Genomic DNA, 15,745 nt, shown 5'->3' with positions numbered 1-15,745 from the left:
TGCCTGCCCTTGTTGCCACACTGCTAATGCAGTGCTTTTACACATGTTCTGGGCTTGCCCAACTTTACAGCATTACTGGCACATCATTCATTCTACATTGCAAGAGGCGACATGACTTCCAGACATCTATTCCTGGGAAGCCTGTTCGCTAGGCGTATTTAGTTGTAGGAAGCAACACAAGGTGCAGACACCCTTCGTGGCCCTGGCCCTCCTTTTAGCCAAGCAACCTATCACCCTTCATTGGTGTGCGCCCTCCTCTGGAGGTCTGGACAGGATAGTGCACAAAAGGGGAGCTGAAGAGGAAGATGCGCTCTGAAATGAAGAGGTGAGTAAGGTGCGCCGATGCCCCATCTCCCCCGAAAGAGCCATACTGCTCATGTGCTTCTGGCAAACAATTGACAACAATGCTACACCCCCACAGTCACAAGACCCACATGAGGTGCCAAGCTGGGTGTCCCTCCCAGGGGGTGAGACCTACCCCCCCTATGAGGCCACCCTTTTCCCCTCCTCGTAAGTGCTTCAGCTGCTGTTAAGATCACCGAAACACCACAGTGCTCTTCCCTAGGCCCTGCCTGTACCCCATCAACTGAAATGCAGTATTAATACACACCCACCCTACCCTCCCCCGTCACCGTCCATCCCAGTATTTACTATCCAAGGGCCCGATTCACAGAACTAACTTCAGACAAAATCCTAAACTTACTACCATTTTCGTATTCACAGAAGGCACTTACTCATTTTGGTATTCACAGAAGACACTTACTCATTTCGGTATTCACAGAAGTTAGGAGTCCTAACTTTAGGACTCCTAAATGCCTTCTGTGAATACCGAAAGTCTTAAAATTAGGAGTTTTCTCAATTTAGTAGTAGTAAAGTTAGGACTCCTAACTTCAGGACTACTAAAGGCCTTCTGTGAATACCGAAAGTCTTAAAAGTTGGATTTTTCTCAGTTTAGTAATAGTAAAGTTGAGAAAAATTCTAATTTTAAGACTTTCTGTGATTCACAGAAGACATTTAGGAGTCCTAAAGTTAGGAGTCCTAACTTTACTACTACTAAATTGAGAAAAATCCTAATTTTAAGACGTTCGGTATTCACAGAAGGCATTTTGTAGTCCTAAAGTTAGGAGTCCTAACTTTACTACTACTAAATTGAGAAAAATCCTAACTTTAAGACTTTCAGTAATCACAGAAGGCATTTAGGAGTCCTAAAGTTAGGACTCCTAACTTCTGTGAATACCGAAATGAGTAAGTGCCTTCTGTGAATACCAAAATGAGTAAGTGCCTTCTGTGAATACTAAAATGGTAGTAAGTTTAGGATTTTGTCTTAAGTTAGTTCTGTGAATCGGGCCCCAAGTTATCAGTTTATGTTCCTTTCTTGGGTACGATAACAGGAGGCAACAACCCCTCAGGGGCTCCCACTTCCAATGGGCTTCATCGATTGCTCCCTGATTCTTGCTGTGTAATTATTGTGTTCAATGATATGCCGTAGACGTACTATTGTATCTCCTATGTACCATACACAATTTTATGTGGCAAAGTAGGTAATGATATTAAAACATCGAAAACCCAATAAAATTGTTGTTTTTTTTAATTACTATTTATCCAGTAGTTATTCTTCAGCTGGGTGGCGACCCACTGACCAGAAGAAAACACTATTTTAATCGATTGTGTTGTCATCAGTCTTGTCTTCTAGGATGAAGGGAGTAAACAAAAAATGTAAATACCCCCACTTTGAACTAAGCTCTTTTTGCACCAACCAAATGTAGCAAGCCACAGTGACCCTCTCTAGAAGAGCTTGCTTGTCTCTTCCATCCGAGCATTGGTCCATTCATCCGCTCAGATTTACATCTACCTGTTGATATCCACTATTTCACATTTACATTCTTTCATCCATCATTCAGTCTGTCACAATTCCATCTCTCCATCCATTCATCCGCTCATCCATAGCCAAACCTATATGTCCATTCTTCCAACACATCCATCCATCCACCCATCCTTTCACTTATCCATCCCCCTTTCATCCATCTATGTATCCATCCTTTCAGTCATCCAACCATCCATCCATTCGTCATCCAGCCTCCCTTTCACTCCATCCATCCACCCTTTCACTCCATTCACCCATCCATCTTCTGTCTCACTCATCCATTCATCCACCCTTTTACCCAGTCATCCATCCTTTCACTCATAATCCACCCTTCAACCCATCCATCCATCCATCCACTCATCTTTCCATTCATTTAACCTTTCACTCGTCCATCCATTCACTCACTCATCCATACACCCTTTACTCATGTGTCCATTCATTCACCATTTCACTCATCCTTCTGTCCACCCTTTCATCCAGCCATCCATCCTCCCTTTCACTCATCCTTCCATCCTTCCACTCACCCATCCATCCTTTTGTTCACCCCTCCACCCTTTCACTCCGTCCATCCATCCAGCCTTTTAGTCCATCCATTCATCCATTTACCCATTCACTCAACCATCCACCCTTTCACTCATTCATCCATCTATCCTTTTTCTTATCATCCATCCATCCATCTTTTTACTCATCCTCCCATCCACTCACCTTTCACTCGTCTATCCATCCATCCTCCCTTTCACTGATCCATCCTTACACCCATCCTTTCACTCATTCATCCATACATCTATCATCCAACCTTTCGCTCACTCCCACTCTTTCATGATAATTATTAGCCTTTTTCTGTCGAACTACAGATAGAAGAGGCCCATCAGTACCCATCCCTGTTGTAGCTGTTAAAGCGGTGGAGAGGGGGAGGGGTTGACGGCGCCCCTGCCTGTAGTGTAATTTGTGATATCCTCTGTAAGGTTATGCACAGTGAATGACAGATTTAGGAGTGCTATATATTGGGTGGCTGCAAATATGGACATTTCACAGGTCCTTTTGTTATGGGCTTTAGCATTTTAATGACAGCCCCCAAACGTTACCTCTCCACTTTGACATTGCCAGGTCTACTAAGATTCTGCAGAATTGAGAACCAAGGGGCATATTATCAAGGGGGTTTATCTCCGCTTTTTTGGCTTTAAAAGCCAAGAAAGCGGAGATAAAATTATCTCCCTATTACCAAGCTGTCGCTAACACCAGTTAGTGACAGCTAATAGGAGATAGCGACCATCTTGGGCCCCGCTTTGCATGTCAGTGATATTTATCACTAATGACATGCAAAGTGGGCGTGCCAAGATGTTAGCGACTGGAAACAGTCCCTAACATCGCTATCTCCTATTACCAACTTTTGGAGATATTCGCGCTAAGCGCGAATATCTCCAAAAGCTAACACCTGCCCTGAGCAGTTCTTAGCCATGTTATCCAATGGGAGGTGGATAACATGGCTAAGAGCATTTGCTCGATAATGCATGCATATCGCTGACTTTTCAGCGATATTCATGCATTGCGGCCGTTTTTATCGCATTTGCGATAAACCTTGCTAATAGCAAGGTTTATCTGCGATAAAAATCGCCGATGTGCGGCGATAATTTTTGTCTCTAAACAAGTTAGAGACAAAAATTATCGCTAGTTGTTGGTAATATGCCCCCAAATATGCAGCAAGATTATCTATATAATGCTGCAAAAAGAGCAAAATATTTGGCACAGTCTCTGGCAGTACTACTTTTAACCTTTTGAAATGGAAGCAACATTTCTGTGAAAATCTGTAAATTATGACGCATATGATGTGGCAAACACAGTAAAGCCATACTTTTGCAGAAAAGTCTGTAGCCACAGAATCGAATAAATCCACTAGACCTCACCATTGTCCTTTGTTTTATCAACAATTTAGCAATTAAAGGTAAACACAAGCGAAACCTCCTCATTTCAGGCAGTGGCCATTGGTAGCTGCAAATTGAAGAACACAGATTTTTAAAGCTAACTCCTCCAAATTAAACATGTAACATGAAAATTACGTAATGGGTAACGTGTAATATGGTGTTAGATTGCCATTTATTTCCATGTATTTACATACCACTGGTCTCTCTGTAATATTGGTCCATATTACATAGTAACCTAAGAGGATACAGAAAGGGAAACTGTGTAATATGATGCTATATTTCCATTGAGGTGTGAAGGCAACATCATAAACCATGCGGCTGAAGGATGATGGTTTATAAATGTCCCCTGACCCACATGCCAGCAGTATAGGACCTTATTATGGGAAACAACCTTTACATCACAGATTTTACTCCGCAATACAATCACAACGCGGTCGTTACAACGACCGCGCTGTAACCACGCAGTGCCATTACTATGCAAGTCATTACATCGACTTGCAGTAGATGGCGCTCTAACATAAGGAATAGTATAGTTTACTATTCCACCACCTTCCCTACTGTTACGTAGGCTGGAGCTGGAATTATAAATTATACATTTGTAATGTTACTTGGCCATCTACTGCAAGTCTATGTAATGATTTACATAGTAATGGCATTGCGTGGTAACAACTTGGTCGTTGTAACAACCCTGTTGTGATTGTAATACGGAGTAAAATCCGCGATTTTAATGTATATATCCCTTTATTACACATGTTCCTTGTTGTGTATGTTTTATATTACATGACTTATTCATTGAATTTTGTACTCTTTAGTAAGATGTTGAGCATTTGCATGTGATCCTCAATTACAATTTTAGAATTCATTGTTTACAGAAATGACTGTCCATGTTTTGAGAAATGTGTGTTTTTTGTTGTGGAATAAATAGGGTTCTAATATTTAAACTGTGGATTACTATAAAGCAAACTTTAAATGTAAAACAGCATAGTAAGGAAATTACCAATATGTTAAAGTTTAGGTGCAATGTGGAACAGTGTATTTAATTTCTTTTGCTTTCACAATATTTATTTTCATAAATTCATTCATTGGTAGAAGCTTGCATCAAGGATCAGCATGCAAAGGTGAGCTTGTCAGGTGTGCTGATTAATGGTCTGAGAGCAGCCCTATTATTGTGGAAGTGTTTTTTGACAGCACTAAAAGAAAGAAAAAATGCTGTGCTAACCCCCAATTAACTTTTTTGTTTGCTTCGGCAAACTTGGTTTCTTGCAAATTACGTTGAATTGAATTGAATTGAATTGAAAGCAATTTATATTGCGCGACTAAAACCCGAAGGTGTCAAGGCGCCTACCAAAAACAGATCAAAAAAGGCGGAGCACAACTACAGGTATGCCCGCACAAAGAGACGGGTTTTCAAAGCAGTTCTAAATAATTGAAGGGTGGGAAGGGACCTTAATTCTAATGGGAGGGCATTCCACCACTTCGGTGCCAGATTGGAAAAGGCTTTGCCACCCCATCTGGTTCTCCGAATGCGAGAGACTGAGAGAAGAAGTCTGTTAGAGGAACGCAAGTTCCTACCAGGGTTGTAGAGAGACAGAATGGATCCAATTCCAGTAGGGCTGCTTTTAGCTAAGGCCCTATAGACCATACACATGGTCTTAAAAAGTATCCGATCCTCTATAGGAAGCCAGTGAAGCAGTTTTCTGGCGGAGGTAGCCGAAGTGCGGCGGGGTAAATCCAAGACAAACCTGGCTGCTGCGTTCTGGACCACCTGCAAGCGCTGCAGCAGACTTTTATTCAGTCCTGCATACAGCGCATTGCAGTAGTCCAGCCGAGAACCAAGGAGGGCAACAGAGAGTTGTTTCCTTGCCTGCTGTGAAAGATAGTGCCTAATCTTCCTCAGTATGCGAATAATACCCCAACAGGTCGATACAGTTCTATTAACCTGTTGGCACATACTAAGGGTGGGATCGATCACGACCCCAAGATTTTTGGCAGAGGAAGTAGGAGCAGGACAAGCTCCCAGTGAGTCTGGCCACCACTCGGCTGACCATATCTCCTCCTTTCCTCCGAACACCATCACCTCCGTCTTCTCCCCATTCAGTTTCAACGAATTGTAAATCATCCATTGACCGACTGCCTCCATACAAGATCTAAAATTGGAGGCAGTCGACGTTACTGACTGGGAGAGAGAGATGAGGATCTGCGTGTCATCCGCATAGGAAACTACCTCCATCCCAAACGATCTAATTAGTCTGGCAAGGGGGGTCACATAAATGTTAAAGAGGGTCGGACTTAACGCCGACCCCTGAGGGACCCCACATTGCACAGACAGGGATGGAGATAGAAATTTTCCCAGCATCACTCTTTGCTCTCTTTGATTGAGGAAAGAGGTAAGTAACCCCAGGGCCGTCCCCCGGACCCCAATCTCCCTCAGACGAGATGTTAAGACTGAGGGGGAAAGGGTATCGAAGGCAGCCGTAAGGTCTAAGAGGATCAGGAGAGAGGTCTGTCCCTCATCCACACGCGTGCGGATATTATCCAGCACTATGGTGAGGGCAGACTCGGTGCTGTGTTCCCTCCTGAAACCATGCTGGGAAAGATCCAGACAGCCCGAGCTTTCCACGAAGGCAGCGAGATGTTTATTTAGATGAGTTTCTAACATCTTCGCCGGAGCCGGGAGCAGTGAGTTGGGGCGGAAGTTCCTTAATACCCCAGGATCAAGAGAGAGCTTCTTGAGTAAAGGTTTTACTACTGCATTTTTCCACTGCTGGGGAAAAATACCATCCCTCATAGCCCTATTCATGATGTCAACAAGAGGGGGCAGGAGGGATTCTTTAAAAGGCAAAGTCCGTGCTTGGCAGTCTCTTTCAGATTCTGAACTTCTCCCTCCTCCTCTTCCTCTTGTGCAGTTGTAGAGGAAAGTCCAAGAAGATTTCTGTCCCCAGAATTACCCATACTTGTTAGTGAATTACCCATACTCGTTAGCTGTGAAACAGTGAGTTCCATGACCACCCCCTCAGGTCTGCTGGTTCTCACAATATGCAGGATGTGCCTCCTTATGCTAAGGAAGTGGGTCTTTTTGAAATGGAGGAAGGCTACATGAACTGACAGCCAATCAGAGTCTCAGAATGGTCTTTAAAATGTAAAAACGGCTATTGACGTTGGCAGACATGACAGGAAGTCCAGCGTTCATTGCTAGGTGTGCTGGATCAGCTGCCTCACAAGAGATGCCACAGACATAGTGCACTTTAAAACAAGTGTCTGTAGTGAGCTGACATAGGTAAACTCTGTAGACCAGATCAGGTACATATAGATGATGTTTATTAATTCTTAAGATGTAGATATCAATAGCCCCACCAGGAGCAGCCTCCTAGCTGCTCAGCCCATCCTTAACTGAAACTATCATGCATCCAACATTCCACCCACACTAAGATTCCAATGAGAATACTCACCCTGGGCTGAGCAGCTAGATACAAGAACATACATACAACATGAGGATAGCACAGTGTCGCTCTGTATGAATGTCCCTATTACGTTTGTAACTGATGCCAGGGTTTTTGTGCAGTGAAAAATACGTGTTTTAAATATTATCATAACCCCAAATTTTTGGGAAATCCGCAGCCTACATTTTAGGGACTCATCACACCTAAAATGGCCCTGCTGTTCCGCAGTCTAGTCCTTGAGGCTGCCGACAACTAGTCCCAGTTCAAGTTTGTTGAGTTCATTACAGCTTGTCATGGCTGTGGTTCAAAGCAGAAGGCAAAAAAATCAAAATTGCCCCCACTTTGAACTAAAGCACTGATGCTATCAAGTAAGCAAAGCAAGTGAGCCGAACCCTCCCTAGAACAACCTCCTTGTCTTTTCCATCCATGCAGCTATGGATTCATTCTTTCACCCGTCCATCCATCTACTGATATCCACTATTTCACCTTTACATTCTGTCATCCATTCATTCATCCAATTTCAGTCTATCCCCATTCTATCCACCCAATTTGCCTACCATCCATCTTTACTCTGCCATCCTTTCACCTGTTCATCCATCTATAATTCACTCATCCCATCCTTTTACCTACTCATTCATCCACATACTCATTCCTCCACTTACTCATTCATCCATATTTCTCGCTTTTCACCCTTCCTTCCATTATTTCTTCCTCAGCTGCCATTTTTCCGTGCTCCTGCGTGCTCTTCTTTTGACACTGTATGACAGTGTCAATGCTGGTGCAGCCATTAGTGGTAGAGACATAGAGCCTTTGCAACCTCTTCCATGTAAACCACCTTTTATTCGAGAACTACAGTTGAACACACGTTTTTTGTGAAGGTGCAAGAGCAGGCTCCACCACATTGGCGTCTCCCTCACATGCATTGTTCAGGGGTGGGGTTGAGAGGGTTGGGGGATGGATTACGGGTTATCTTCTTCTTTTGATTGTATTCAGTTTTGCCTTATTATATTCTTTGTGTTCTGCACCTGATATCCTATGTGGCTTGACTAATGACCGCTATTCCTTGCCACTGGCTCCATCTCAGAGACATGCTTGGCCCCTGTGCGTTTGCAGAGGGCCCTGAGGGTGTTACCCCGGTGTCATCTGCTGCAAACTACTGATATTACTGATATTGCACACACACCATATGACATCATGCTAGGGTCTTGCACATATCTGGCCTCCCTCTACAGGACACAACCTATGTACATTCAGCACCTAGCCACCCATATACCTCTACAACATGACTAGCGGCCCCCTGGATACAAATCTAAAATGTATCTCTCTAAACGTCATGGGGCTTAACCACCCAGTTAAGCGCAAAAAAATAGAAAAATACCTGTTTGAACTCAATAGTGATTTCATTCTGTTAACGGAAATGGAAATTACCCATAAAGATTTGACTACGTTTGGGAGGAGCTTGGTCAGTGACATTCTCTGTTCCCCTGCAGACAATAAAATGGGTGGTGTAATCACGTTGCTCACTAAAAAGGTAAGCGTGACCTTCGAATCACATATAACAGACGATAGGGGGAGATGGATCTTGTCAAAACTCTCCAAAAACTCTAACTCCTTCAATGTTCTTAACGTATATGGCCCATATTCCGACGACCCTGCATTCTGGTACTCCCTGTCCCCTCCTCTAAGTCAGATTTCGAGCGAAGAACTTATAAGTCTGGCGGCAACCTTAATCAACCCACTGGATGTGACCATTGACAAACAGTCTCCTCTGCAACCCTCTAAGTTTAAGTCTTCTCTGCAACCCTCTAGATCCCACAAATCACTACACAAACTATGCACCAGATTCGGCCTCCATGATACCTGGAGATTACAACACCTTGACACAAGCGATCCTACCTATTTCTACAACCCACATAAATCCAACTCTGGGATTGATTACCTACGGGGCGAGGGGTGTATGGCCTGCTCCCAAAATAAAGCCGGGGGTGAGGGGTGTAACACCTGCTCCCAAAATAACAAAGGGTGAGGAGAGGGGGACTCCAGTGAGTAATTCAGAAGCCAGCAAATGTGGGGGTGGGGCCCAGGGAACTGAAGGGCTGGTGAGCTTAGATCTTCCACCCGCTTCTAGCCCATATACGATAGTCCTGGTTGGTGTGCCCACTGTAAAGGGGAATATGGTTGAACCCACAAGAATGTTGATTAACAAGGTAGCCCATTGGCTATCTAGACATGCAGGGTTTAGCATGGCAAACCATAGTCAGATTCTTATGGCCAGAAGATTAGCCTGGATAGGTAAGACAAGCAAGACGTTCGAAGGGGGCTGTATAGTTGTGAATTTTAGATTGTCTTGGCTCGTACAGGAGGTACTTCACTCTTTCAGGAGTCGATCGTGGGCGGAGGACCGTTCAAGTATCGGCCTGTTACCACTGGGGTTCTTTTACAGACAGGGTCCTAATGGCCCAGGGGGAAGAGAGATATATAGCCTTCAGGCAGTCCCCCCGAGGGAGGGGGGTGGGTCGGTACTCCCATTATTTAACAAATATGCCCCATTTAATTTGGGAAGAAATCTTAGTGAAGTGGATTGACTACAAGGAGAGGAATCAGGACGAGAACATGCGTCAAATCTGGCTATCTCATACTTAACCCCATAGTCTGAGGGCCAATTAAGATGGGCTGTCTCGAATGTGATCCATCCCCCCTCTATAAAATAAGGCCACCTAGGACATAGGTTTGTCGAAGTAGTGATCGGCCTATTATAGGCATTTGCCCCTCTCCAAATCTCCCAGGGAGCTCTTTTGAACTAGTCGCCTGGAATATAGCAGGACTGTCAGCCAGGTTTCAAAATCAGGAATGGTTGCAATTTATCAACAAATTTAAAATAATTTGTGTGCAGGAAACTTGAGAGGTAGACTCCACCAATTTCAACCTAGCTGGGTATAAATCGTTTGGGGTCCCTGCAAGTAAGTTAGTGGCTGGAAGAGCGAGGGGAGGACTACTAATATTTGTAGATCTGTGTTTGGAAGGGGTATGGACTGATTTAAAATGGAACTCAGACCATATGATCGGCCTCTGGTTTAATAATAGGGGCCTCAATATAATTTTGATTAATTTTTATAATGCAGGAGGTTCCAGAGTGAGAGAGTTAGATGAAAGACTCACACCCACATACATCAAACTCCTGTTTTGCGATTTTTACTGAATCTCAAATAAGGAATCGCAAAACGGGATGCATTATTGAAAGTGCATAATATTTGCGATTCGGTAAAAATCGCAATTTTTACCGAATCGCAAATATTATGCGAATTCCAATTTGCGATTTCGCAATTCCCATTGATTCCTATGGGCCAAAAGGCCCATAGGAATCAATGGTAATTGCGAATTCGCAAATTAGAATTCGCAAAATGTTGATGCATTCCATGGGTGCAGGGGGGGTCCAAAGGACCCCCCCTGCACCCCTGAAATGTTTTTGAAAATGGATGTTTCACACACACATGTCCTAAGGACATGTGTGTCTGTAACATGACAGTGTTTAAAATGCTAATTTGAGCATTTTAAACATTTTTCGCAAATTACCACGAGGTTCACCCTCGTGGTAATTTGCCCCCCCTAATTGCGAATTCGCAATTTTAAAATTAATCATGCATTGCTTTTAAGGAATCGCAAATTTGCGATTCCTTAAGAGCAATCGCATTTTTGGAATTCGCTAAAAATAGCGATTTTTCCAAAAATGCTTGATGCATACTAAAAAGGTATTTAGGAATCGCAAACGGCCGAATTTACCGAATGGCACCGTTTGCGATTCCTAAATAGCTTGATGCATGTGGGGGTCAGTTCGCTGATGGGGTAGAAGAAGGGAGCAATGGCATCTATGCTTGTAATAGCTTGGGACTTTAACTGTCATCAGTGTTCAAATCTGTTACCCATTAGAGAAGATTGGACCTCTTGTAGCTTGGAGGAGGGCCCACATTTGGAGCACACGCTTGAGGGTAGGGAATGGAGTAGGGTGTTGAAAGATCATACCCTTGAACACACAATGGATCTAATGGCCGTGGAGCCTAACAAATCGGTTAACCCCACATTTAAAGGAATGGGTTGTAGTTCCTTTATTGATTTTATATTGGTATCCCAATTGCTCAAAAAGTGGGTAATAGGAGCCTCAATAGAGCTGAGTGGTTTAAGTGATCATAACCCCCTAATATTGTTGGTAATAGAGTCAAATACAAGTAAGGTCACAAAGAGGGGTGGAGGGACAAACGTAGAGAAGGTAACGGATCAGGGTAGGAGTTTAAAATGATCCAGGATCAATGGTGAAAGTTTTTATAGGTCTCTTGTAAAAAGGAAAACAGTTTTTAGAGGAATGTTTAGATTTATTGGTGGAAGGACCACCTTTAGTGGAGGCATTCAAGGAACTAGGTCGCCTGATACATGGACTTTTGCAGACGACTGGGCAGGGTAAGCCCAACAATGATCCCAGATGGTTCGATAGAGGGGGTTCCCTTGCACAAAGGGATCTAAGAACTGCCCTAAGAACGAATCCAAGGGACAAAAGCAGGGTTATGCAATGCAGGATAACTTATAAACAGGCAGTCAAGCGCAGGAAGAGTGTACTCCAATCACAAACCTGGGAGGATTTGAGGGAAGCTGCCGAAAGGAAAGATATGACTACCTTTTGGAAGATTGTTAACAATCCCTGTTTTCAGGATGCAAATAGCCCTCAGATTGGATCATATGTTCTACCCGAACAGTGGCTGGAGCACTTCAGAGGGCTTTATAATCGTGGGGATAGTGAGGCAGGTTAATGAGGGGGGAGGGGAGGTGGAATGTTACACTAGAATTTAGCCTGGAAGAGATTACTATTGGTATCCTGGGTCTCACCCGAAATAAGGCACCAGGACCGGATGGGATCCCCCCAGACCTTTTTTTAAGCAAGGTGGATTTATGGGCCCCGATCCTAACCAGAGTAATAAATGCTGCCTTAGACACAGGGATTCCCCGTTCGTGGTCATCAGCTCTAATAGTCCCCATTTTTAAAAAGGGAAACAGAGGTAGCCCCCAGTGTTATCGGCCCATCTCCCTTATAGATGTAACTGCTAAAGTGCTGGGACGTGTTGTTTTAACTGACCAGATGAATTGGGCGGAGGAACAACATATTATTACTGACGTCCAATACGGATTTAGGCTGGAAAATCAACAACTGACCAATGCTTAAATCTATATTTATTGGTGGCTAAATACACCATTGTCAATAATGAAGCGGTATATTTGGCCTTTATGGACCTTACCGCAGCATTTGATTGTGTTAATAAGGAGAAGCTGTGGGTTTTAATGAGTAACTTGGGGGTATATCTTATTTAGATTTTGAGAGCCCTACACTGGAACACCTTGGCTAAAGACAGATATAATCTAAAGGGTGAAACTACTGAGTCTTTTCTTTGCACTAGTGGGGTGCGACAGGGGTGCATTTTGGCCCCGTTTTTGTTTTCCCTGTACATAAATGGTTTAGATCAAGCACTAAGAAATTTAAATGTGGATTCACCAAGAGTAGGTAGAAGAGCAATTCCCGTCCTACATTATGCAGACGATGCGGTCCTGTTGGCACGTATCGCGCTGGGACTACAGCGTCTGATAGATGGCTTCGTGGATTTTATTAACAATTTAGATTTGTCTGCCAACTTGACCAAGTCGTATGTTATGGAGGCAGGGACTAAATCACGGAATTTTTTTAATTATAGAATAGACACTTATAGCCTGGGGAAGATGCAGTCCTTCTCGTATCTGGGCATTTTATTCAATGGGCATTTACATTTTAAAACATTGATAGAGGAGCGCTGTAGTAAGTTAGCGTCCAGCATAGGGACAATTATGAACTTTGGCCGTAGACTTGGAGGTGGTCCCCGGAGCAAATGAGGAACTTGTATAACTCAATCTGCTGCTCTAAAAGGGTATATTGTGCGGAACTCTGGGGGTTCACTGACTCTGATAAGTTGCAGGTTGAGGAGAATAAATATTTGAGAAGGCTGCTCAAAGTTCCACAGAGTGTTCCCTCCTACATTGCTCACGAAGAACTGGGTGTAGCATTTATAGGACACAAGGTGCAGGTCAGGCCCTTGCTAGCATGGCTAAAGATTTGGATTAATCCCGAGGCCTTGCTGACCAGGCATATAATTATGGACTGCCTTTGTAGGGACAGGGGAATGAATATCCCATGGCTGAAGTATATAAAAGTCTCTTTTGAAAACATTGGATGCAAGGACCTCTTCCTAAAGCCGACCGAAATTATAGGTCGGGACCAGGATAAAGTGAAGGAGATGTTTTTTAATCATAAAGTCTCATGTAGAGAAGAGAGGGAATGGGGTAAACATACAGTCAGAGATCATGGTTTGCTGAGGACCTGTGAGGGAATGGAACCTTATCTTGCCCTCATACATAACTTCTCTTTGGAACAACCCTAAAATTAAAATCCATAGGGAACCAGTTTTTGGGAGATCATGGGCATCTAAAGGTCTTCAATTCCTAAAAACAGTTTGTTTTCCAGCAAGCACCTGTTTTGTTTAGAGAACTACGACAACAATGCAATCTGTTAGACATAGAACTTTATGACTTTATTAAACTTAAAATCCGTTTATTTAAAATAAAATGTCCTGAAAGAGGCCCCTCCCTCCTGGGGACTATACTGTCCTTCAATAAAGCTGCACTTTAATCCTTTAAGTTCTATCACCTCTTAAAACCAAAATCTTCATACTTGACCTCGAAGGTCCAAAAGAAATGAAAGGCTAGTGTGACAATCTCTACAGATTCTTGGTATCTAATCTGGGAATCTGCTGTTTCTCAGAAAATTGAACCTTCCTCTCGCAAACTAAATTCTGGCTCCTACATAGAACTTTTTGGACCCCTTCACGTCTTCATAAATTGTCCCTTAGGGAGAACCCAACATGCTGGAACTGCAACAAAGCTATGGGGGATCTCCCCCACTTACTTTTCTACTGCAACGCGGTCTCTTATTCTGGGATTGCATATTTGATTTCATCCATACTCTTATCGGAGTTCATCTGAACAGGTCCTTTCTTTCCCTAATACAGGGATTCCTAGGCCCACTAATCCAAACACACAATATCAGCCTTCTAGTAGACGTCCTATTAACTGCGGCCTGTAAGTTCGTGCTGGCTAACTGGAAATACACAGCTGCTACCTCGTTTCGATCATGGCTAAACTGGGTTAGCTACCTAAGGGGGTGGACAAAATTACTCTCCAAAACTCTCCATGGAGAACACGTAACAGCTTATAGAAAACTCCTGACAACTATTTTGCCATTACCAAACCCCCATAAATGTACTCCCTGTCCACATGACGGTCTTCTTCTCCTACCCTCCTCTAGTCTGTTATCTTTTAAGAGGTATATATAAATAAACTACTAGTCTTATAATGTGCAAAACACGTCTTATGAGATGTATTTGAAAACACTGAAAGTATGTATTTTAAAGGTGCTACATTGACAATATGTACCGAACTATAAGACTGTCATGACCACTACTGGAATTTTCATGAGCCTACAGCTGGTTCAGGTGCTATTTCATTTGCTCTTCCATTTAATATGATTTATCTTGATGTGATTTGATTTGAACTGATTTAATTCCTCTCAATTGGATTTGATTTGCACATGTGCATTGAATATCGATATTGTATATTTCACCATGTATTAGCCATATAGTCTCTTTTTTGTTCAGTTTGTAAAATGAAATCCCAATAAAATTCTTTGAAATTAAAAAGAAATACATTTCCAATTTGTGAAGCCAATGTTACTCCATGGTAAAGACCATAAAGGAATAATTTGGAATAAATGAGTTTATTCCACAATATTAATCCAACCAGCATATATGCAGAGAACAAATAAGTTCACAAGATACAGCAATATAGTTTGAAGGCTAGAATGTATCAGTAAGTTAAATCGTAATAAAATAAGATACAGAGTAGTAATGGCCACAACACAAATAAAGCAGATTGTCGTAACCAGGTGTTCCATAAAAGATGTCCCTTTTTTAGTCTAAACTTAGGTCAAGAACAGGATTACCTAACGGGCATTTCTATCTGGGGAGCATAGAAGGCATCAACATAGAGTAGAACTTCTGTAGAATTTCGGGAAAATAACTGAGTGTTCAACATGAAGCTTCAGACTCGGGGAAAGCCCAGCAGAGAGAGAGATCTGTTCCCTCTCAGAGTCAAGGGAAAGTTTTCCCAACTAGCTATGGACACACCAATTAAATATAACAGTAGCTTTAAGAATGTGAGGGGAGTTAACATACTCCCTAAGTTCCCAGCTCATTGAAACTGGGCCCGCAGCGCAAACCTTGAACACCCCACCATCTTAGTACGCAGTAAACAGAAGACCTTCTTTGACCATTATTTTCTGCAAGTTAGTTGCCCATGTCCTCGCAACAAGTTTAACTATCAGCAGTCTAATACAGACAATAAGTCTGTCTCTAGCTAACTAGAAGCGATATAACGTACCTGCAGAAGGAAAA

General features: G+C 42.9%; 1 protein-coding gene across 1 annotated transcript in view; it reads left to right on the top strand.

Moving 5' to 3' along the window:
• The window catches only part of SPMAP2L (sperm microtubule associated protein 2 like), an 839,782-nt gene that overhangs the window by 452,626 nt on the left and 371,411 nt on the right, over positions 1-15,745 (top strand). The window lies entirely within an intron of this gene.

This window comes from Lissotriton vulgaris, chromosome 3_1, assembly GCF_964263255.1.
Source record: "Lissotriton vulgaris chromosome 3_1, aLisVul1.2, whole genome shotgun sequence".
Taxonomy (NCBI): Eukaryota; Metazoa; Chordata; class Amphibia; order Caudata; family Salamandridae; genus Lissotriton; species Lissotriton vulgaris.
Note: the sequence above shows the minus strand (reverse complement) of the source record. Positions and strands in the feature narration are given on the sequence as shown.